Consider the following 25453-nt stretch of genomic DNA (forward strand, 5'->3'; position numbering starts at 1 on the left):
ATCATGAGGAAAATGGTTCCATTCAATCTAAGAACTAAGGTGAGGATGCCAATGTGAGGAAGCCATTACTGAGATACTGCAAATCACCTATACCCCATAGCTGAAATCACAAGGTTTCTTGTAAAATCAATACATAACTGAAATTGCTTTCTTGATGACAATGTCAGCCGGCTTTAAAGCAAACTGTGCTTCTTCATAGCTTTCAATTATTTGACAAAGGAAACAATTAGACTTACTATTCCACACATTGTCAATGTTGGTAACATTGGTTATCTAAGGAAAGGCAAATGTGTGTGATGCTGGGATAAAGGAATGCATAAAGAGAAAAAAGTAGTAACTAAAATAATAATAACCATAATAATAAAAAGTTTCTTTAAAAACATTTCCATAATCTACTGCAAACAGCAATTATGAAAAAAGGAGAGCAATGTAGAAAATGTTTAAAAGGAGATGAAAACAGGACTAAAAAGCAAGTACACATTACATTAAAACTGTTTAAAATTATGTGAACAAAATTTCTGGTTAGGAAGCTCAAGCAGCATACATTTTCCTTCTGTCCCTCCAGATATACCTTAAAAAGGTAAAGAAGTTATATTATGGAGAAGAGAAATATAAACCCACAAAAATGAAGAGAGTCATCATCACAAATTTATAAAACACAGACAGATGAAAGAGAATTCACAGAAGAAACAGAATAGAAAAAGCCAAACTCTAAAATGTATGCAAAGAGGACTGTAATTAAAAGAATGACCTGATATCTATGGCAGAGTGTGGAGTAAAAACTGAGGCTAAAAAACACAATCAATTGAAGGTTTGCTCAAGAAACAACGAATCTCCCTTCCTTACCTTTTAGTGCAAGCCACTACTTTGTATTTTCTTTGTCTTTAATTAAAGATCTGACTGTGGGTAAAGGGAAATAAATGAAAGAAATGATATGCTTCAAGACATGAATTAAATGTCTACAAAACTATGAAAGCACAGGCATGGGTACCCCCCAAAAAAGCCTGCCTCATTCTGGTCTTTAGCTGACTTTAGCATACTGATCATTCCCAATCTATTCATTTAAAGCAAAGTATACCAGTAAAATCAGTGTTATCCAAATAAATTCTATGTAGTTTTAGATTTTCTTTTTTCTAATATGAATGCATAGCGAAGGACTACTTGACTGACATTCGAAGAAAAAATGGTTTTTCACATTAGAGACTGTATTAGTGCATTTTCACACTGCTATAAAGAAATACCCGAGACTGGGTAATCTGTAAAGAAAAATAGGTTTAATGGACTCACAGTTCCACACAGCTGGGGAGGCCTCACAACCATGGCGGAAGGTGGAGAAGCAAAGGCATGTATTACATGACGGTAGGCAAGAGAGCTTGTGCAAAGGAACTCCCATTTATAAAACCATCAGATCTCATGAGACTTATTTAGTATCATGAGAACAGCATGGGAAAGACCCCCCCGCTTGATTCCATTACCTCCTACTGGGTCCCTCCCATGACACGTGGGAATTATGGCAGCTATAATTCAAGATGAGATTTGGGTGGGGACACAGCCAAGACATATCATTCTGCCCCTGGCCCCTGCCAAATCTCATGTCCTCACATTTCAAAACCAATGAGGCCTCTCAACAGTTTCCCAAAGTCTTAACTCATTTCAGCATTAACTCAAAAATACACAGTCCAAAGTTTCACCTGAGATAAGGCAAATCTCTTCCACCTATGAGTGTATAAAATCAAAAGCAAGTTTGTTACTTCCTAGATACAGTAGGGGTACAGGTATTGGATAAATACACCCATTCCAAATGGGAGAAATTGGCCAAAACAAAGGAGCTACAAGCCCCATGCTAGTCCAAAATCCGGCAGGGCAGTCAAATCTTAAAGCTTCAAAATAGGTGACTTCTGCAGTACATGCTGCTCTCGCTGGGCATTTTTTCCTGGTCTGGGGGCAAGCTCTATCATGGGAAAGGTGATGTCTCTTGAGGAAAGGCTATGACTCCTGGGATATGAGGGTTGGGTGAGACAACCAAGACAGTTGCATTCCATGTTGGGACCAGGAATAACCCTGACTTCTGAGCTCTCATAACCCCAGGAGCCTCCAGAAAAGTTGCAGTGTGATGATGAAAAACCTTGCTGAAGCTGTACATTGGAATGGGTTTACAGTTATTGTAATGGGAGCAAAATACACGAAGGAAAAACAGTTCTTTGTATCCCTGTTTATTGCACCTGACAACTAGTTGCAGATGGTTTTGTTTACCTAAGAAAATTTGTGATGTAAATCAAAAAAACATCTGTTTGCCTAGACTCATTGGTTACAAATATGCTTCGGCTAAGAGCTATTTGTCCATTCTCCTGGACTGTGTTTCAATTTCGACTCATCAGTTGTGAACCACTCATTATTCAGATGAATAAGTGTATAGATGAGGAGCAAATATTTGATTTTATTGAAAGAAACAAAGTCATACTTTCAGAAAAACAAGTGGGGTGTACATTTAATATACTTTGGAAGCTTCAAAAGCAGAAGATCAGTCTATTAAAATATGTTGAGTATGTCAGAGACCATTCTCAATTTCTTACTCTTCATAATTTAGCTACAAATAAATTCAAATTAATAAATGGCAATACCCTGGTGAATGTGTTATACATCACACAACAGTTTGCTGGTGAGGCCCACGATCAGCTAGTTGAAGCACTAGTTACAGAAGCATGGAGAAGGCTAGAAAGGTTTGATATTAAACTGCTGTCAGAATTTTCCTCTTGCCTAGCAGATCAGCATTTGTATTTTAGTCCATTAATGGGAAAAATAGCTGATATTGTCCATAGGACCTTGGAAACCATCCAGAACTTAAGTTCCTTGTCTGTCTTGATGGTCAACATATCTTCTTTAATATCACGACATTTTCAAGAACAACTGGTGAACAAAACGGAACTTGTTTTTGACACCACAGATTCTTCTGAGGTCAACGTTGCAAAAAGAATGGTACAGTTTCTTCGAAACGTTAGATATCATTATCAACCACTATTAGAAAGCTTTGTAAAGTTTTTTGTAGCATTGGGACCCATTGCAGGACCTGAAGAAAAGAAACAACTTAAATCAACTATGTTATTGATGTCAGAGGAGCTAACCAACGAGTAAGCCCTGGTAGTGTTGGGAGCAATGGAAGATATGGAAAGCAGAAATTCATGTCTGATTAAAAGAGTTGCTTCAGTTCTGCACAAACATTTGGATAACTATAAACCATTAGAGTTGTTGAAGATAACTCAAGCATTGACTTTTCTGCATTTCCAAAGTAGGGAGTTTTTTTGTGAAACTTGGAGAATTACTGCTTAGTTATTTGAAAATTAGTTTCATACCAACTGAGATGTCCATTCTGGCCTCTGCTATTTCCCTGCTCCCTTCTCCTCATTTGGACGAAGTGGGAATATCCCGAATTGAAGCAGTTTTACCACAGTGTGACCCAAATAAATCCATCCATTTAGAATCCTTGCTATTACTCTTCCATTCAGAATTTTAAACTATGATCCACCTCAAAGGGATGAAGTTTTTGGAACTTGCGTGCAACATCTTAATTCTTACTTAGGTATATTGGATCCTCTTATGTTAGTGTTTCTTGGTTTCTCTTTGGCCACACTTGAATATTTTCCTGAATATCTGCTAAAGGTAATTTTAACATCAAATTCTTAGCTAGACTGGATTCTCAACTTGAAATTTTATCTTCATCTCTAAGTGCAAGAGTCCAGTTTTGTCTTATGGAACTAAATAGATCAGTCTGCTTGGAATGCCCTGAGTTTCAGATCCCATGGTTTCTCGACTGCTTCTGTCAGCAATATAATAAAGGTATTGCCGGCATGAATGTAGCACAACAGCAGATTTATAAAATGTTAGCAGAGGTGCTAGGAGGAATCAATTGTGTAAAAGCCTCAGTTCTTACTCCTTATTACCATACAGTAGATTTTGAGTGTATCTTGGAGGAAAGAAAAAAATCTCTTCTTTATGGAAGCCATAATACAACATTGGGACAACTACCAGAAATGCCCTGGGAATCAAATACTGAAATAGTTGGATCGAGGCTGCCACCAGGAGCTGAAAGGATTGCTTTGGAATTTTTGGATTCAAAAGCATTTTGTAGAAATATCCTTCACATAAAAGGAAAATCTGCTATGAAAAAATGACATTTGGAATTTCTGGGCTATCGTGTAATTCAGATTCCTTGGTTTGAATGGAACTCTATGGCACTGTCAACAAAGGATGCTTGGATGGACTACCTGAGAGAACATGCATTTGGAGAAGTCAAATCATGATTGTAGTTTTTATTTAAAATGAGTGTTATCATGTGTCACATTTGGACTTATTTTAATTAAGTGGCCTGACTCAAACAAAAAATAGTAGGTAAAAAAAAAAAGCACCAAAATAATCTTCTTTGACTCCATGTCTCACATCCAAGGCATGCTGATGTAAGAGGTGGGCTCCCACAGCCTTGGGCAGCTCCACCTCTGTGGCTTTTCAGGGTATAGTCCCCCTCCTGGCTGCTTTCAGAGGCTGGCGTTGAGTGTCTGTTGCTTTTCCAGATGCAAGGTGTGAGCTGTTGGCAGATCTACCATTCTGGGGTCTGAAGGATGGTGGCTCTCTTCTCACAGTTCCACTAGGTAGTCCCCCAGTGGGGACTCTGTGTGGGGGCTGCCACTCCACATTTCCCTTCTGCACTGCCCTGGCAGAGGTTCTCCATGAGGGCTACACCCCTGCAGCACACCTCTGCCTGGACATCCATACATTTCCATACATCTCTGAACTCTAAGCAGAGGTTCTCAAAGCTCAGTTCTTTACTTTTGTGCACCCACAGGCTGATAACCATGTGTCAGCTGCGAAGGCTTGGGGAATTGCACCCTCTGAAGCAACGGCCTGAGCTGTACATTGCTCCCTTTTAGCCATAGCTGGCATACAGGGCACCAAGTCCCTAGACTGCATACAGCAGCAAAGCCATGGGCCAAGCCCACGAAACCATTTTTCCCTCCTAGGCTTCCCCACTTGTGATGGGAGGGGCTGCTGTGAAGATCTTTGACATGCCCTGGAGACATTTCCCCATTATCTTGTCGATTAACATTTGGCTCCTCGTTACTTACGCAAATTTCGGCAGCTGCTTGAATTTCTCCTAAGAAAATGCATTTTTCTTTGCTATTGCATCAGCAGGCCACAAACTTTCCAAACTGTTATCCTCTGCTTCCCTTTTAAAAATAAGTTCCAACTCCAAACCATCTTTCTGTGACTATATAAAACTGAATGCTTTTAAGGGCATCCAGGTCACATCCTGAATGCTTTGCTGCCTAGAAATTTCTTCCACTAGATGGTCTAAATCATCTCTCTCAAGTTCAAAGTTCAACAAATCTCCAGGGCAGGGGCAAAATGCCACCAACCTCTTTGCTAAAGTATAACAAGAGTTATCATTGCTCTAGTTCCCAACAAGTTCCTCATCTCCATCTGAGAACACCTCAGCCTGGACTTTACTGCCAGATGTATAGTTTGCAAATATTTTCTCCCACTCTGCAGGTTGTCTTTTTACTCTGTTGATGGTTTCTTTTGCTGTGCAGAAGCTCTTAAGTTTAATTAGGTACTATTTGTCAATTTTTGCAATTGCTTTTGGCATCTTTGTCATGAAATCTTTGCTACTTCCTATGACCAGAACTGTATTTTCTAGGTTTTCTCCCAGGGATTTTATAGTTTTGGGTTTTACATTTAAGTCTTTAATCCATTTTAGTCGATTTTTGTACATCATATAAGTAAGGGGTCCATCTTCAAACTTCTGCATATGGCTAGCCAGTTATCCCAGCACAATTTATTGAATAGGGGTCATTTCCCCATTGCTTGTTCTTGTCAACTTTGACAAAGATCAGATGGTTGTAGGTGTGTGGCCTTATTTCTGGGCTCTCTATCCTTCTCCATTGGTCTATGTGTCTGTTTTTATAGTGTAACATGATGTTTTGGTTACTGTAGCCCTGTAGTAGTTTAAAACTGACTAACTTGATGCCTCTGGCTTTGTTCTTTCTGCTAAGGATTGCCTTGGCTATTTGGGCTCCTTTTGTTCCATAGGAATTTTAAAATAGTTTTTTTCTAGTCTCTGAAGAATGTCATTGGTAGTTTGATAGGAATAGCATTAAATCTGTAAATTGCTTTGGGCAGTATGACTATTTTAATGATATTGAGTCTATCAATCCATGAGCATGGAATGTTTTTCCATTTATTTGTGTCATCTCTGATTTCTTTCATCAGTGTTTTGTAATTGTCATTGTAGAGATCTTTCACCTCCCTGGTTAGTTGTCTTCCTAGGTATTTTATTATTTTTGTGGCAATTGTGAATGGGACCGTGTTCCTGATTTGGCACCATGCTTGGTTGTTGTTGGTATACAGGAATGCTAGTAATTTTTATATGTTGATTTTGGATCCTGAAACTTTGCTGAAGTTATTTTATCATCTAAAGGAGTGTTTAGGCTGAGACTATGTCATTTTCTACATATAAAATCATGTCATCTGCAAACAGGGATAGTAAGACTTCCTCTCTTCCTATTTGGATGCTGTTTCTTTCTTTCTCTTGCCTTATTGCTCTGTCCAGGGCTTCCAATACTATGTTGAACAAGAGTGGTTAGAGATGGCATCCTTTTCTTGTGACAGTTTTTAAGGGGAATGCTCCCAGCTTTTGGCCATTCAGTATGATGTTGGCTGAGAATACACATTTTTGGGCAACCATCAAGAACATTATCCAAAATAGACCATGTACCTAGGTCATAAACAAGTCTCAATAAATTTTAAAAGAATATAATCATAAAACATATGTTTTATCAGCACAACTGAATTAAATTAGAAATCAATAGCAGAAAGAAATCTGGGAAAACCCTCAATATTTGGAAGTTAAAGAGCACACTCCTAAATAACCAATGCACCAAAAAAAGTGACAGCAGTATAAGAAAATATATTTTACTGAATTAAAGAAAAAACACAATATTACACATTTCATATGATGCATAAAAGTGTTTGAAAGTAATTAATAGCTCTTTCAGGAAACAAAGGAAAGAAACCTTTCCAAGACATTCTACAATGACAGTACTACCCTGATATCCAAGACAAACATATCCCATTCTATATATAGTCATGTGTCACTTAAAGATGGTGATACATTCTGAGAAGTGCATCATTAGGCAATTTTTTCATTGTATGAACATCATACAGTGTACTTACACAAACATCAATGGTATAGCCTACTATATACCTAGGCTATAATGGTATTGCTTACAGCTCCTGGGCTACAAACTGTTACAGCATATGACTGTACTAAATATTGCAGGCAATTGTAACACAATGATAAGTATTTGTGTATCTAAACATAGAAAAGGTATGGTAAAAATATAGTATAAAAGACAAAAAAAATGGTACACTGGTATATGGCACTTATCATTCATGGAGCTTACAGGACTGGAAGTTGCTTTGGGTGAGTCAGTGAATGGTGAGTGAATGTGAAGGCCTAGGACATTACTGAACACTACTGTAGACTTTATTAAACACTGCACACTTAGGCTACACTATATTTGTAAAAAGTATTTTTCTTTTGTCAATAATAAATTAACCTTAGCTTACTGTAACTTTTTTACTTTATAAACTTAAAATTATTTTTTTACTTTTGTGTAATAACACTTAGCATAAAACACAATGTACAAAATATTTACCTTTATAACCTTATTCTATAAGTTTTTAAAAAATATTTTAAGACTTTTTTTAATGTTTGAAACTATTTTTTTAAAAAATAAGAAACACACACACATATTAGCCTAGGCCTACACAGGGTCAGGGTGATCAATATCACAGACTTCCACCTCCACATTTTTTCTCCCTGGAAGGTTTTCACGGGCAATAACAAGCATAGGGAGTATAACAATGCCTTTTTCTGGAATATCCTATAACAATGCTTTTTTCTGGAATATTACCTGAAGGACTTGCTTGAAGCTGTTTTACAGGGAAGCTGTTAACTGTTTTACAGTTAACAGTCTTTTTTATAAGTAGAAGAAGAATATGTTAAAATAATAATGAAATATATAGTAAATACATAAACCAGTAACACAGTCATTTACTATCATTATCAACTATTATGCATTGTATGCATTGTACATAATTATATTTTTATAAAACTGGTAGGTTTGTGTACACCAGCATTATCACAAACATGAGTAATGCATTACACTACATATGACAGCTATGACATTACTGGGCAAAAGGAATTTTTCAGATCCATTATAATCATATGGGACCACTATCATATCTGTGGTCTTTAGTTTACCAAAATGTCGTTATGTGGCACATGACTGTATACCACACTTTACTTATCCATTCATTTGCTGATAGACATTTACGTTGATTTCATATCTTGGCTATTGTGAATAGTGCTGCAATAAACATGGGGGTGAAGGTATTTCATCAATATACTGATTTCCTTTCCTTTAGATGAATACTCAGTAGAGGGACAGCTGGATCATATGATAGTTCTATTTTCAGTCTTTCTTTTTAGAAAGCTGAATACTGTTTTCTATCATGATTGTACTAACTTATATTCCCACCAACAGTATGTAAGAGTTCCCTTTTCTGTGCATCTTTGATAGCATTTGGTATTTTTTGTCTTTTTAATAATAGTCATCCTAACTGGGATTAGAGGCTACCTCATTGTGATTTTGATTTGCATTTCCCTGATGACTAGTGGTGTTGAGCATGTTTCCATATACTTATTGGGCATTTGTATAACTTCTTTTGAGAAATGCCTATTCAGATCCTGTGCCTATTTTAAAATCTGATTATATGGGAATTTTTTTTTTTTTTTTGCTATGGAGTTTCTTGAATTTCAACTGATTTTTGATGAGGGTTCCATGAAAAGTTAACAGGGAAAATATTAGTCTTCTCAAAAAATGTTGCTGAGACACTAAATGTCAACATACAAAGAATTATACTTGGACTCTTTCCTCACAAGATATTAAAAAAAAACTCAGAATTGATCAAAAACTTTAAGAACTAAAATGCAAAAATTCTTAGAACAAATCAAAGGTGGAAATCTTCTTGACACTGGAGTAGGCAATGGTTTCTTAATGTAATACCAAAAGCAGAATCAACAAAAGAAAAAAATTGATAAATTGGACTGCATTAAAATTCAAAACTGCTGTGTTTCAAAGATTATCCACAAAGTGAAAAGACAACCTATGGAATAGGAGAAAATATATGCAAATCATGTATCCCAGAATACATAAAGAACTAGTACAAAATCTTCACAGCATTCTCCGCCCCAGTAAGACTGCAGGAGGCAATGGAATGCCACAGAGGTTTTGGAGCTCAGAGGAATGTAATCTGATTTAGGTTTTAGCAAGTTTACTATGAAACTCTAGATTAAGATCAATACTGTCATGTGTTGTCCACCCCCCCCAAAAAAAGGGGGGAACTAGTACAACTAAACAATACAAAGATAAATAACTCAATTTTAAAATGGCCAAGAATTTGAATATATATTTCTCCAAAGAAGACATACAAATGGCCAATAAGTACATGAAAAAATGTTTAACATCATTAGAGAAATGCAAATTGAGACCACATGAGATATCAGCTGGGTTTTTTAAATAGGAATTGCATTAAATCTGTAGATTAATTTGGGGAAGTATTGCCACTTCACAACTCACTAGAACGTCTATAATCAAAAGACAAAAATAACAAGTGATGGGAGAATGTGGAGAAATTGAAACCCTCATACACAGCTGATGAATTATAAACATTTCTTCCCTGCCCCATCAGTGGGGATATTTCCTTAATAGCATATTATATTCCTTATATTTCCTTATACAGTTCCATATATATATTCCTTATATTTCCTTATTATATTTATATTTCCTTATATATATTATATTCCTTATATTTCCTTATATATTTCCTTATGTGTATATATATATTCCTTATATTTCCTTAATACCTTAATGTATTTTATAATCATTTTTGTCATCTCAGTAAACTGAAAACACATAAAGAGAAGGATTATGTCTCTTTCTTTCTCCAATATATATTTAGTACTACCACCATAACTTGATTATGCCTCTGTTAGGGTGCTGGTCACTCTGTGCTGTCTGCTATCACTGATTCACTTACCTCTCTGGGTTAATCTGTTTACATTTCTATAAAGGAATACTTGAGGCTGCTTGGACAACTCAGCCATTCTAGTCTGTGGGCTTAAGAGAGTCCAAACCACCTGGGAGTGGAAGTAGTACCACAGCACCGCATAGCTACTCTACAAAAGTGTGACCAGATTGCTTACTTAAGTGGGTCCCCAATCTGTTTCTCCTCACTGGATGGGACTTCCTAAATGGGGGCCTCCAGCCACTCCCACTGACATTCTCTAGCCCACAGAGGTTTGAAAACTTCCTGGGAAAGAGTTCCTAGAGGGAGGCGTTGGCTGCCATCTTTGCTGTTTCAGCAACTTAGGTGTTTCAGCAACTTAGCTATTGCAGCCTCTGGGCTTTGGAAAGCCCAACCTGATGCAGGGGCAGAAAGAGTACCGCAGCACAGCATGGCTGCTCTACTAAAGTAGAGCAGATCCCCATGATCCTGTTCCTCCTGGCTGGATGACCCCAACTGGGGTCTCCAATTACCTCCTACATGTACATTTGGGCCAATAACAGGTCTGTACCCCTTGGGACAAAGCTCCCAGAGGTAGGGGCAGGCTGCCATCTTTACTATTTCACAGCCTTCACTGGTGATACCTCCAGGTACTGGAAGATCTGAGGCAACTAGGGACTGGAGCAGATGCCCAGCAAACTGCAGCAGCGCTATGGAAAAGTGGTCAGACTCTTAAAAAAGAAAACAGCAACAACGAAAAAACCCCAAACCCCATCCAAAGGTCAGCAACCTCAAAGATTAAAGGTAGATAAAGCCCAAAAAGATGAGAATCAGTACAAGAATGCTGAAAACTCAAAAAAAGCCAGAGTGCATTCTCTCCTTCAAATGACCACATCACCTTTCCAGCAAGGTTTTGGTAAGGGGCTGAGGCTGATATGGCTGAACAGAAGTAGACCTCAGAATGTAGATAAAAACAAACCATTGAGCTAAAGGAGCATGTCCTAAATCAATGCAAGAAAGCTAAAAATCACAATAAAACATTGCAGGAGCTGACAAAATATCCAGGATAGAGGATATAACTGACCGGATAGAACTGAAAAACACCATACAACAATTTCATAATGCAATCACAAGTATTAATAGCAGAATACTCCAACAGGAGGAAAGAATCTCAGAACTTGAAAACTGTCTTTCTGAAAGAGGACAGGTAGACAAGAACAGAGAAAAAAAGAATAAAAAAGAATGAACAAAATTTCCGAGAAATATGGGGTTACGTAAAAAGATCAGATCTATGACTGATTGATGTACCTGAAAGAACTGAGGCGAATGGAACCAATTTGGAAAACATATTTCAGGATATCATCCATGAGAACTTCCACAACCTTGCTAGACAGGCCAACATTCAAATTCAGGAAATGCAGAGAACCCCGGTAAGATATTCCATGAGAAGGCTGGGCGAGGTGGCTCACGCCTACAATCCCAGCACTTTGGGAGGCCAAGGCAGGAGGATCATGAGGTCAGGAGATCAAGACTATCCTGGCTAACATGGTGAAACCTCATCTCTACTAAAAATACAAAAAAAATTAGCCAGGTGTGGTAGTGGGCACCTGTAGTCCCAGCTACTTGGGAGGCTGAGGCAGGAGAATGGCGTGAACCTGGGAGACGGAGCTTGCAGTGAGCCAAGATCGTGCCACTGCACTCCAGCCTGGGCAACTTAGCAAGACTCTGTCTCAAAAAGAAAAATAAAGATATTCCATGAGAAGATCTTCCCCAAGACACATAATCATCAGGTTCTTCAAGGTGGAAATGGAAGAAAAATTGTTAAGGGCAGTGATATAGTTTGGGTGCGTCCCCATCCAAATCTCATCTTGAATTGTAGTTCTCATAATCCCAACGTGTTGTGAGAGGAACCCTCTGGGAAGTAATTGAATCAAGGGAGTGCTTACCCTCATGCTGTTCTCATGATAGTGAGTGAGTTCTCACAAGATCTGATGGTTTTATAACAGGCTTCCCTCTTCACTTGGCTCTCATCTCTCTCCTGCTGCCTTGTGAAAGAGGAAGTGTTTGCTTCACCTTCCATTCTTCTCTCTCCTGCTGCCTTGTGAAAAAAGAAGTGTTTGCTTCACCTTCCACCATGAGTGTAAGTTTCCTGAGGAACTGTGAGTCAATTAAACCTCCTCCCTTTGTAAATTGCCCAATCTCGGGTATGCCTTTTTTTTTTTTTTTTTTTTTTTTGGAGACAGAGTCTCACTTTGTCACCCAGGCTGGAGTGCAGTGGCATGATCTCAGCTCACTGCAACCTCTGCCACCCGGGTTCAAGTGATTCTCCCACCTCAGCCTCCCAAGTAGTTGGGATTACAGGTGCCTGCCATTGCGTCAGGCTAATTTTTGTAATCTTAGTAGAGATGGGGTTTCATCATCTTGGCCAGGCTGGTCTTGAACTCCTGACCTCATGATCTACCTGCCTCGGCTTCCCAAAGTGCTGGGATTACAGGTGTGAGCCACTGCATCTGGCCTCGGGTATGTCCTTATAGCAGCGTGAAAATTGACTAATATAGGCAGCATGAGAGAAAAGTCACTTATAAAGGGAAGCCCATGAAACTAATAGTGAACCTCTTAGAAGAAACCCTGCAAGCCAGAAGATACTGGGGGCCAATATTTAGCATTCTTAAAGAAAAGCAATTCCAACCCAGAATTTTGTATCTGGCCAAACTAAGCTTCATAAGTGAAGGAGAAATAAGATCATTTTCAGACAAGCAAACACTGAGGAAATTTGTTACCACCATACCTGCCTTACAAGAGCTACTGAAAGAAGCACTAAATGTAAAAAGGAAAAAATACTACCAGACATTACAAAAACACACTAACGTACACAGACCAATGACACTATGAAACAACCACATAAGAAGTGTGCATAATAACCAGCTAGCATCAAGATGACAGGATCAAATTCACATATAACAATATCAACCTTAAATGTAAATGGGATAAATGCCCCAATTAAAAGACATAAGAGTGGCAAGCTGAATAAAGAACCAAGACCCAATTGTATGCTGTCTGCAAGAAACCCATCTCACATGCGATGACACACATAGGGTCAAAATAAAGGGATGGAGAGAAATTTACCAAGCAAATGGAAAACAGAAAAAAGGAGGTGTTGTAATCCTAGTTTCTGACAAAAGAGACTTCAAACCAACAAAGATTAAAAAATGACAAAGAAGGACATTACATAATGGTAAAGGGTTCGATTCAATAAGAAGAGCTAAATACCCTGAATATATATGCACCCAACAAAGGAGCACCCAGATTCATAAAGCAAGTACTTAGAGACCTTCAAAGAGACTTAGACTCTTACACAATAATAAATGAGAGACTTTAATACCCCATTGACAATGTTAGATAGATGAACAAGACAGAAAATTAACAAAGATATTTAGGACCTGAACTCAGCTCTGGATCAAATAAACCTGATACATATCTACAGAACTCTCCATTCAAACACAACAGAATCATACATTCTTCTCATTGCCACATAGCACTTACTCTAAAATTGATCACATAATCAGAAGTAAAACACTCCTCAGTGAATGCAAAAAAAATTGCAATCATAACAGTCTCTCAAACCACAGCACAATCAAATTAGAACTCAAGACTAAAAAATTCACTTATGGTGGTTCATGCCTGTAATCCCAGCACTTTGGGAGGCCGAGATGGGTGGATCTCCTGAGGTCAGGAATTGAGAGTTTGAGACCAGCCTGGCCAACATGGCGAAACCCTGTCTCTAGTAAAAATATGAAAATTAGCTGGGCATGGTGATGGGCACCTTTAATCCTGGCCACTTGGGAGGCTAAGGCAGGAAAATCACTTGAACCCAGGAAGCGGAGGTTGCAGTGAGCTGAGATTGCACCACTGCACTCCAGCCTGGGCAACAGAGTGAGACTCCATCTCAAAAACAAACAAACAAACAAACAAACAAACAAAAAACACTCAAAATCATACAATTACATGGAAATTGAGTAACATGTTCCTGAATGACTTTTGAGTAAATAATGAAATAAAGGCAGAAATCAAAAAGTTTTTTGAAACTAAGAACAAAGATACAATGTATTAGAATCTCTGGGACACAGTTAAGACAGTGTTAAGAGGGAAATTTATAGCACGAAATGCCTACATCAGAAAGCTAGAAAGATCTCAAGTTAACAAGCTAACATTACAATGAAAAGAACTAGAGAACCTAAAGCAGACAAATCCCAAAGCTAGCAGAAGACAAGAAATAACCAAAATAAGGGCTGAACTGAAGGAGATAGAGACAAGAAAAGCCATTTAAAAGATCAACAAATCCAGGAGCTGGATTTCAAAAAAATTAAAAAAATAGATAGATGGCTAGCCGGATTAATGAAGAAGAAAAGAGGGAAGATTACAAAAACAATCAGAAATAACAAACACAATCAGGAATAATAAGAGGGACATTACCACTGACTACACAGAAATAAAAACAACCATCAGAGAATATTATAAACACCTCTATGTAAATGAACTAGAACATCTAGAAGAAATGGATACATTCCTGGAGACATACATCCTCTCATGACTGAACCAGGAAAAAATTAAATCCCTGAACAGAACAATAAGAAGTTCTGAAATTGAAGCAGTAATAAATAGCTTACCAACCAAAAAAAGCCCAGAACCAGATGGATTCACAGGTGTATTCTACCAGATGTACAAACAAGAGCTGGTATCACTTCCACTAAAACTATTTCAAAAAATTGAAAAGGAGGTACTCCTTCCTAACTCATTCTATGAGGCCAGCATCATCCTGATACCAAAACCTGACAGAGACACAGCAAAAAAAGAAAACTTCAGGCCAATATTCTAGATGAACATCAGTGCAAAAATCATCAAAAAAATACTTGCAAACTGAATCTAGCAGCACATCAAAAAGCTTATGAAACATGATAAACTAGGCTTCATTCCCAGGATGCAAGGTTGGTTCAACATACTCAACTCAATAAATGTGATTCACCAAATAAACAGATCTAAAGACAAAAAACCACATGATTATCTCAATAGATGCAGAAAAGGCTTTTGATAACATTCAACATCCCTTCATGTTAAAAACTCTCAATAAACAAGGTATTGAAGGAACATACCTCAAAATAATAAGAGCTATCTATGACAAACCCACAGCCTACATTATACTGAATGGGCAAAAGCTGGAAGCAGTTTCCCCTTGAAAACTGGCATGAGGATGCCCTCTCTCGCCACTTCCATTCAACATAGTATCAAAAGTCCTAGCCAGAGAAATCAGAGAAGAGAAAGAAATAAAGGGCTTCCAAATAGGAACAGAGGAAGTCAAACTATCTGTTTGCGGATGACATGATTCTATATCTAGAAAACCCCATAGTCTTAGCCCAAAGGCTCTTTCAGCTGATAAACAACTTCAGCAAAGTTTCAGGATACAAAATCATACAAAAATCACTAGCATTCCTATATACCAACAACAACCAAACTGAGAGCCAAATCAGAAAGGCCATCCCATTCACAAATGCCACAAAAATAAAATACCTAAAAATACAGTTAACCAAGGAGGTGAAAGATCTCTACAATGAGAATTACAAAACACTCCTCAAAGAAATTAGAGAAAACACAAACAAATGGAAAAACATCCCATGCTCATGGATAGAAAGAATCAATATCATTAAAATGGCTACATTGCCCAAAGGAATTTATAGATTCAATGCTATTCCTATCAAACCACCAATGACATTCTTCACAGAACTAGAACAAATTATTTTAAAACTTATATGGAACTAAAAAAGAGCCTGAATAACCAAGGTAATCCTAAACAAAAAGAACAAAGCTGGAGGAACGGTGTTACCTAACTTCAAACCACACTACAAGGCAACAGTGACCAAAACAACTTGGTATTGGTACAAAAACAGGCATACAGACCAAAGGAACAGAATAGGGAGCCCATATCAGAAATAAGTCTGCATATCTACAACTATGTGATTTTTGACAAAGAAACTATCAATAGAGTAAACAGATAACCTACAGAATGGGAGAAAATATTTGGAAACTATGTATCTGACAAAGATCTAATATTCAGCATCTAAAGGAACTTAAAGAAATTTACCAGAGAAAAACAAACATATTAAAGTGGGGGCTCGTGGTTCTGCAGGCTGTACAAGCACAGTGCCAGCATCTGCTCAGCTTCTGGTAAGGCCTCAGGAGGCTTACAGTCATGGCAGAGGGCAAAGCAAGAACCTGTGTATCACATGCAAGAGAGGGGTCAAGAAACAGGAGGAGGTACCAGTCTCTTTTAAACAACCAGCTCTCAAGTGAATTCATTACTACATGGAGGGCACCAAGCCATTCATGAGGGACCTGCCACCATGATCCAAACACCTCCCAATAGGAGGGGACAAATGTCCAAACCATATCACTTTCTCAACCACTAGACTATATAATCTTCTTAAAACAAGACTATACCTTCTTAACTTTTGTATCCCATTTCCCAGGCTAGTGGCTGGCACAAAGAAAGTATGAAGTTATATACAAGATCCCAAAGTATAATCTACAAACTTCTGAAGGAGTCCTGATACTCCTTCAGGTGGTGTGCAAGGTCAAAACTATTTTTATAACAACAAAACATTATATGTCATTTTTGCTATATTGACATTTGCACTAAAAGTGAAAAATCTGTGACACTTTAGGAAATCAGGCTGGGTGCGGTGGCTCATGCCTGTAATCCCAACACTTTGGGAGACTGAGGCAGGTGGATCACCTGAGGTCAGGAGTTCAAGACCAGCCTGGCCAACATGGTGAAACCTTGCCTCTACTAAAAATACAAAAATTAGCTGTGCCTGGTGGCAGGTACCTATAATCCCAGCTACTCAGGAGGCGGAGGCAGGAGAATAGCTTGAACCCACGAGACGGAGGTTGCAGTGAGCCAAGATCATGCCACTGCCTTCTACCCTGGGTGACACAGCAAGTGTCCGTCTCCAAAACAAACAAACAAACAAACAAAAAACAAGAAGTTATATTAGCTTTCTATTGCTGCTATAATAAATCACCACAAATTTATTGGCATAAAAACACAAAATTATTATCTTACAGTTGTCTAGGTCAGAAGTCTGAAACAGGCCTCACAAAGCTAAGATCAAGTAGTGAGCGGAGCTTCATTCCTTTTTGGAGATTTTGGGGATAAATCATTGTTTCTTTTGCATGTTCCAGCTTTAGAGGCTGCCCTCATTCCTTGACTTGTGGCCCACTTCCTCCATTTTCTAGCTAGCTATATGGATTGAGTCTTTTTCCCACTGCATTATTCAGATTTCTTTTTCTCCTCCCTCTTCCACTTTTGAGAACCCTTGTAATTACATTGAGACAACTTGGATAATCCAAGATAATCTCACTATATTAAGGTAAACTGATTGGCAACCTGAATTCCATTTGTAACCTTAATTCCCCTTGGTCATGTAACATAACATAGTCTCAGGTTCTACATATTAGGATGTAGGTGTCTCATGGGGGCCATTATCCTGCCTACCACAGTACTCATTGTATTTTTTTCACCATTACACACTTGGAATAATGCCAGGTTTGCTTATGTCTTCGATAGGAAGTAAAAATTACTTTTATTTTTATTTATTTATTTGTTTATTTATTTATTGAGATAGAGTCTCACTCTGTTGCCTAGGAGGGAGTGCAGTGTTGCAATATCCACTCACTGCAACCTCTACCTCCCAAGTTCAAGTGATTCTCATGCCTCAGCCTCCCAAGTAACTGGGACTACAGGTGTGTGCCACCACACCTGGCTAATTTTGTGTGTGTATGTGTGTGTATGTGTGTGTGTGTGTGTGTATATATATACACACATATATATATACACACACACACACACACACACACACATATATATATATTTTTTTTTTTTTTTTTTTTAGAGATGGGGTTTCACCCTGTTGGCCAGACTGTTCTTGAATTCTTGACCTCAAGTGATCTACCCATCTCTGCCTCCCAAAGTACTGGGATTACAGGCCTGAGCCACTGCACCTGGCCAAAAATTAGTATTAATACTTTGATTAACCTCTGTATGCACTACATATTTTCTCAAAATTAATCAAATTGGGCTGTAACTTCAATGAAAACATCAGACCGTATTTGTTGCCAATGATAAAATTTGAGCTTTCCAAGCAAAAATTAGAATTTTGGAAAATTTGTATACTGTCAGATGGACAGTTTTCCAATACTACAAGAGTCTCCTGATGAGACTACTGGTGATATTAACTAATGGGAATTTTTAACGTTGTATAATGAAATCTACTAAGATTTGGAAAATCAGCATACCTCAATGAATCAATATTTTCCAAAAGGCTAGTATATTATGTAACAGAATTATGTATTTGTAAAAGATTTATTCAAAGTACAAAATAGAGCAAGGGATTTTTAAAGTAATAGTGTGCCAAAAATAAACTGATATGATTTCAGATTCTACATTGCAACTAAATTTTAATAAAATTCCACTTGTTAAGTTTTGGTGATCAAAGAAGAATATTCACAATTATCTGAAAAAGCCATTTAAATAACTCTCTTGTTTTCCAACTACATACATGTGTAAGGTTGGATTTTGCTTATTACTTCAACCAAAACAATATATCACCAAACACTGAATGCAGGAGCAGATGTGAAATTCAGCTCTCTTTTATTAAGCCAGACATTGAAGAGACATTGCAAAATATAAAACAATACCACTCTTCCACTAAAATTTTTGTTTGGAAAAATATAGCTTTTTTTAAAAGCTGTTTATGTTAACATGTAGTGGTTTGTTTAAATATTTTCAAAAATATTTCATTTTAATTTATAATACAAAAAATATAAGTAGATATAATTACATAAATAGAAACTTTATGAGGTCTTCAGTAATTTTTAAGAGTATAAAAGAGGTCTTCAGTAATTTTTAAGATTACTGAGACCAAAAGTTTGATAACTGCTGAGTTAGACAAATGAGAAAGCCCTAGAAAGATAATTACCAAGTAAAGTTAATCAAAAGAATAAGCACTGGCAGCACTAAAAGATACCAGAGTACAAAAAGCAACATATAAACTGAGCCTACGGGAGGCTGAGGCAGGAGTGGGAGGCCGAGGCAGGAGAATCGCTTGAACCTGGAAGGTGGAGGTTGCAGTCAGCCAAGATTGTGCCACTGCACTCCAGCCTGGGCAAGAGAGCCAGATTTCATCTCAAAAAAGAAAGAAAAGAAAGCAACATAGAAACAGAGCCTAGAAGGTCCCCATTTACAACCAGCCCCACTCCTAAATTCCTTCCCAGTGAAAGCTCTTAACAGTAGAGGACAGACTGGATCACCTTGGAAGAACTGAACTGCCATGAGCATTTCTGATGGCTAGCATGAATATATGCTAGAGAAGGAAAGAATTATATATCTGAAAAAATTTAAAGGAATACATTGTTATGTGATTATACACAAAACTTGCATTTTTGAAATGAAAAATATTTGATGAGCTAAAGTTTGAAAAGTCAAGGAAGACGGGTAAAGAAATGTCATGACAGCTGGGCATGGTGGCTCACATCTGTAATACCAGCACTTTGGGAGGCCAAGGCGAGTGGATCACTTGAGGTCAGGAGTTCGAGACCAGCCTGGCCAACATGGTGAAACCCCATCTCTACTAAAAATACAAAAATTAGCTGGGCATGGTGGCACATGCCTGTAATCCCAGCTACTCAGGAGGCTGAGACAACGAGAATTGCTTGAACCTGGGAGGTAGAGGTTGCAGTGAGCTGAGATTGCGCCACTGGATTCCAGCCTTCCAGCCTGGGTGACAGAGCAAGACTGTCTCAAAAAAAAAAAAAAAAAAAAGAAAAAGAAAAGAAAAAAGAAAAGTCATGACACAGGGCTGGGCACGGTGGCTCACACCTGTAATCCTAGCACTTTGGGAGGCTGAGGCAGGCAGATTGCCTGAGCTCAGAGTTCGAGACCAGCCTGGGCAACATGGTGAAACCCTGTCTCTACTAAAATACAAAAAAATTTAGCTGGGCGTGGACTGTGTGCCTGTAGTCCCAGCTACTCGGGAGGCTGAGACAGGAGAATTGCTTGAATCTGGGAGGCGGAGGTTGCAGTGAGCCGAGATCCTTCCACTGCACTCCAGCCTGGGTGACAGAGCGAGACTCTATCTGCAAAAAAAAAAAAAAAAAAAAAAAAAAAAAATATATATATATATATATATATATATATATATAAAAAGATTTAAAAAAAGTCATGACACAATGAAGCACAAAATATTCGTATATATTACAAAAATTCAGACCTCATCAGTATAACACTCTTCAAAATGAGTTCCTATCACTGCTCAGTTTAAACTCCTTAAAGTGTTGAATTAGCTGTGCTCCCTGGAAGGAAAATGGACAGTAAACTGGTGGTGTGGCATGACTGCTGATTGCTAGAAACAACTGCAGCTGTACAACCTCCCTGATACACCATGGCTAAAGTCAGGGAAGTGTCTTTTGAGTAAATCTTAGCAAACAAATAACAAAAGTGACAGAAAAGCACCATCATATCACCCAACTGGAATAACTGTATGCCCTACTAATAGCACAAAAAAGAAGCCTTTTCCAGGAAGCATGATAAAAAGAAAAAGCCCTAAATTTAGATTCTTAAGACCTAGCCTCTGGTTCCAGTCACGTTTCCTGAGTTATCCATTATGTTAAATCGCCTCTTTAATCTTCATTTCCTCGTGTATGATAGTTAATCTAAATCAGTTGTTTTCAAATTCAGCTGTGTTTCCCAATAACAAATACATTTTATATCCCCAATCCTGAAACCACCATGTATCTGAAACAAAAATACACGCTATGACTCACCAAATTGATGGCTTATAACCTGCCATTTGAAAAGCACTAAACTTATGGATCTTTACGTTTACTTATTAAAAATGACAAAAAGGTGGTGGGGGCTGGGGGGAAGGATCCTATGAAACTATATTTTTACCTTTGTGGCTACAGAGGTATCTTTGGTAAAGATGCAAATAGACATTCAAGTTTTAGGCTAATATTCTAACCATGGATCCCAAAGTGCTGGGATTACAGGCATGAGGCTGGGCATGGTGTCTCATGCCTGTAATCCCAGCACTTTGGGAGGCCAAGGCAGGAGGATTGCTTCAGTACAGGAGTTTGAGACCAGGTTGGGCAACACAGTGAGACCCTGTCTCCACAAAAAAATTAAAAAATTTTTTTACATAGTGGTGCATACCTGTAGCCCCAGCTACTTGGGAGGCTGAGGTGGGAGGATCCCTTGAGCCCAGGAATTCAAGGTTGCAGTGAGCTGTGATGTACCACTGTATTCCAGGCTGGGTGACAGAGTGAGACCCTGTCTCAGAAAAAAACAAACAAACAAAAAAAGATTTACACTGTGTTTATAGGCTACCTGAATTTAGAAATTTAGACAATAGTGTGTTTAACCACATGATGCCAAAAATCAGTTGTTTAGCTAATGTTTGCATTTCTAAACTGTTACTGGGAACAGATGTTTTGATTCCTAACTGTTCTGGCTAACAAAACTGTATTATAAAATATAAGAAGATAGTGTAAGAACATGTGACCCAAATGTTAGTATCAATGTCTGGCAGTAGGGATTGTACTTTTCTTGAGGGCAGGAGGGGGTGGGACAGGGAGTAAAATTCAAGATTTGAAATTCAAATGTATTTGTAAGTTTTAGCAGATGACAACTGTTGATCATTTTTACTAATACCTAACATTGAATACTGTGGCAACATGGGATTCCTCTAATACATGACTTTGGCTTTTGGACTCTGCACTGGCCTAATTGAAACTTTCTTAGAAGAGTGTAGCACTTTGATATTCTTACTCAACTCTTCTTTCTTCCTTCCTTCTCTTCTTTTTAGGCTGTCAGACGTGCATTGAGGCCTGAAGGCATTTCTTTCCTACTCTCGCTCTCCTTTATTCTTCACAAGCAGTCTCCCCAATAAACATCTTGTACATCTTACCTCCTCTTGGCATCTGCTTTTTGGAGAATTTGAACAAATAAAGTGCCTTACTACACCAGGCACCATATTAAACTCTATACATGCATTATTTTATTTAATCTTCACAAAAGGCCTATGAAGACATCATCATTCCCATTTTACAAATAATGAAACAGTGGAAAAGTAACTTTCACACTGTCACACAACTGTGACTGTCACACAACTGTGACTGTCACACAACTGTGACTGTCACACAACTGTGACTGTCACACAACTGTGACTGTCACACAACTGTGACTGTCACACAACTGTGACTGTCACACAACTGTGACAGAGTTGGGATTCAAATCCAAGTCTGTTTGGCTTCATAGTTAGAGCCACAGACCCTATTTTAAAACAGTGAGTTTATTAAAAACAAAACAAAACTAGAGACCTTAATAATTTTTTTGTAATGCTTGTGTACTTACACACAGTATTACATTTAATGCTAGTAAAGGTGATAGTATTACCACTTTACAGATGAAGAAATTGTGGCTCAGGGAATGTAAGTAACTTCTTCAAGGCTATCATTATATGTTCATGAGTTTAAGCTCAACCCCAGGTCCTCTCTGAATTCAGTTATTTACATTATACTGCATTGCCTAATTAGTCAAAATGACATTGTCTCGTTTTGAACTTTTATAGTTGTTAAAACTTTTTATATGGGATGTATGTATTTCAAGGGATGCACTAAAGTTTGACCTTGTCCTCTGTATTTTTTTGAGAGAGAATCTTTCACTCTGTCACCCAGGTTGGAGTGCGGTGACATGATCTCGGTTCACTGCAACATCCACCACCTAGGTTCAAGTGATTCTCTTGCCTTAGACTCCAGGAGTAGCTGGGATTACAGGTGCCCATGACCACACCCAGCTAATTTTTGTATTTTTTTGGTAGAGATGGTGTTTTACCACGTAGGTCAGGCTGGTCTTGGACTCCTTGTCTCAAGAGATCCGCCCGCATTGGCCTCCCAAAGTGCTGGGGTTACAGGCATGAGTCACTGCGCCGGCCAATCTTGTCTTCTGTATTTTAACAAAGTCTGCATTTGGCTTTAGTGTTGGCTTTTAGAAAGTAAATAGTCAAAAAGGCCAGGTGCAGTACCTGTCATAAAAGCACTCAATCTAGGGAGGTGAGCCAGCCCCTACTTTGTTGGCCCAGCCATGTGTCCCTGCAGGGCTGTTGCCACAGAGAAAAAGATGCCTTTTTCCAATCCTTACAAAAGTAGCATCAGTTACACAGCGTATATCCAAGAGTTATGGATCCTCCAGAAGGGGGTGCCCTTTTCTAATGATACAAGGTGCTATAAGGGCTAGCTGTGAGTCAGGAGGACAACGAGGTGAGAGGGAGGCTAATGCCTCATTATATACCCTTTCATACCTTATGAATTTTGCACCAAGTTTAAATTAAAAATTTGATTAATATGGCAATACATGTAAGTATTATATGTGTTCATATCCTGTGGGTCACCATTTCTCCTTCTACAAATTGTAATAAGAAAATAGATACGAATGTGTCTAAATATTTTACTATAAAAACCTTTATTGTACTATTACTTAACAGAAAGAAGTCAGTTTAAAAGTTATAACATATTCATAAAATTGAATAGCATACAGGCCCTAAATATTATTTTATAGAAGCAAATTTATTGACATGGAAAAATTCATGGTATAGCACATTGAAAAAAGCAGGTCACAAGACAATATAGACAGTATTATTTCATTTTTATTTTAAAAGCACATATATGCAAATCTGTAATACAGAGAAAAATCATGAGTTATTTCTGAGTGGTGGGGTCATGGGCCACTCCTCCTTTCTCTTTCCTTTTTGGCATATTTGTACACTCTAATGTTTCTGTAACAAATGGGCATTTTTCCATAACAAAGAAAACAAATGCCAACTCCATCCTCCACCCCATCCTAGTTATACACACAGATTATTGCTTATTGTTAAAAGCCTAACATCTTTAACTTGCCCACAGTTATCTACAGCTTGTCCTAAACTCAGCTTTTTACCTTAGCTTTATTACCAGCCTTCATCCATCTTACATATCCAAAGTGACCTAGGTACTATTTCTGTTTTCTGACACCTTTGCATCTTCCAGTAGAACACTTGTCCCTCTTGTTCCCCTGCCAAAATCCTTTCCATCCTATACGGCACAAACTCAATATTACCTTTTTTATGAGGTCTTTCCTCATCTGCCCTCCTGGAAGAAAAAAAATCTCTTTTCTTTGCATTCCCATGTTTTGTGTTCAATGATGTATGTAAATTGCCCTACATATAATTATTTGTTTATATAACTTTCTCTCTCCTAGTAGACTGTAAGTGAAAATATTCTTCACCTTTGTCTAATTTATAAAGCATTTTTTATATCCACTAATCTTTTATCCTTGCAAGACTGAGCAAGAAAAAGAATCAATCTTTATTTATCAGCAATTGTGTATCAGACAACATGTTTGAGGCTTTATAGGTCAACCCACTTAACGCTCACAGCAATCCTATGGATCCACTTTACATATGAAAACATAAGCTCACAAAGGTTCAGTGACTTATTAGTGTCATAGCTGGTTAAAAAAAAAAAAAAGCATGGCTGTGATTTTTTTAACTCTATTCTTCCTATTGCAAAAACATGATTGTGTGTCCACCAATGTGGAAGACGTGAACACATATAAAATCTTACATAAAACACATCAAAATTGATGAGGGTTTTCTGACACTCCAGAACTGCTATATTCAGATAATACTTAGGAGTCAACTAAAGTCAGAGGATTTTTGAGGTAGGAGGGACCTTACAGATAATATAATCCATCAAACTCCTATATGTTATAGATGAGAAACATGATACCCAGAGCTTTTGCACACATTTAGCAGCTGAACCAGGATTAAAAATTCAACTGGAGGCTAGCAAAGTGGTTAAGATAATCGCTTTTGGGATCAGAGGCCTTCATTCAAATCATAGCTGTGTTTAATGACTATGTGTAACCTAGGACAATTTACAAAGCTTATCTTTGCCTCAGTTTTAGCATCTGTAAAAGGAGGATAATAATACTTACCCACTGTGCTGTAAGGAGTAATTTAACACTAAATAGCAGAGAATAAACACAGAAAAATATTAGATATTCTCTCATCTCCTGTCTCACAGTCCAGTCTTCTTTGCAGGACAGCACATTGCCTTTTATGAATGAGTGTGGAGTGGACACTGTATTTCAGGGGCAAGGTGAGTAAAAATAAATATTTATTTATGTGGTAAATCCTTTAAAAAATGTACAAATACTTCTCAGTGGATAAATAACATTTTAAAA

General features: G+C 37.9%; 1 protein-coding gene and 1 pseudogene across 9 annotated transcripts in view; one reads left to right on the plus strand and one right to left on the minus strand.

Moving 5' to 3' along the window:
• KIAA0825 (KIAA0825 ortholog) overlaps positions 1-25453 on the minus strand; it is a 473030-nt gene that overhangs the window by 444723 nt on the left and 2854 nt on the right. For 4 of the 9 annotated variants that reach the window (XM_055387134.2, XM_055387131.2, XM_055387130.2 and 1 more), the window contains exon 2: positions 21386-21502. The exons of 3 other annotated variants lie outside the window; for them this stretch is intronic. The gene's annotated coding sequence lies outside the window, so the exon portion shown is untranslated. Of the gene's footprint in view, positions 1-12068; positions 12221-21385; positions 21503-25453 lie in introns of all 9 variants that reach the window. 2 more of the 9 variants (XM_063705865.1, XM_063705869.1) reach the window with 1 other exon arrangement.
• LOC109026771 (FAST kinase domain-containing protein 1, mitochondrial-like) lies at positions 2281-4407 on the plus strand (annotated as a pseudogene).

The sequence above is a fragment of the Gorilla gorilla genome, chromosome 4 (genome assembly GCF_029281585.2).
Source record: "Gorilla gorilla gorilla isolate KB3781 chromosome 4, NHGRI_mGorGor1-v2.1_pri, whole genome shotgun sequence".
In the NCBI taxonomy this organism is placed as follows: domain Eukaryota; kingdom Metazoa; phylum Chordata; class Mammalia; order Primates; family Hominidae; genus Gorilla; species Gorilla gorilla.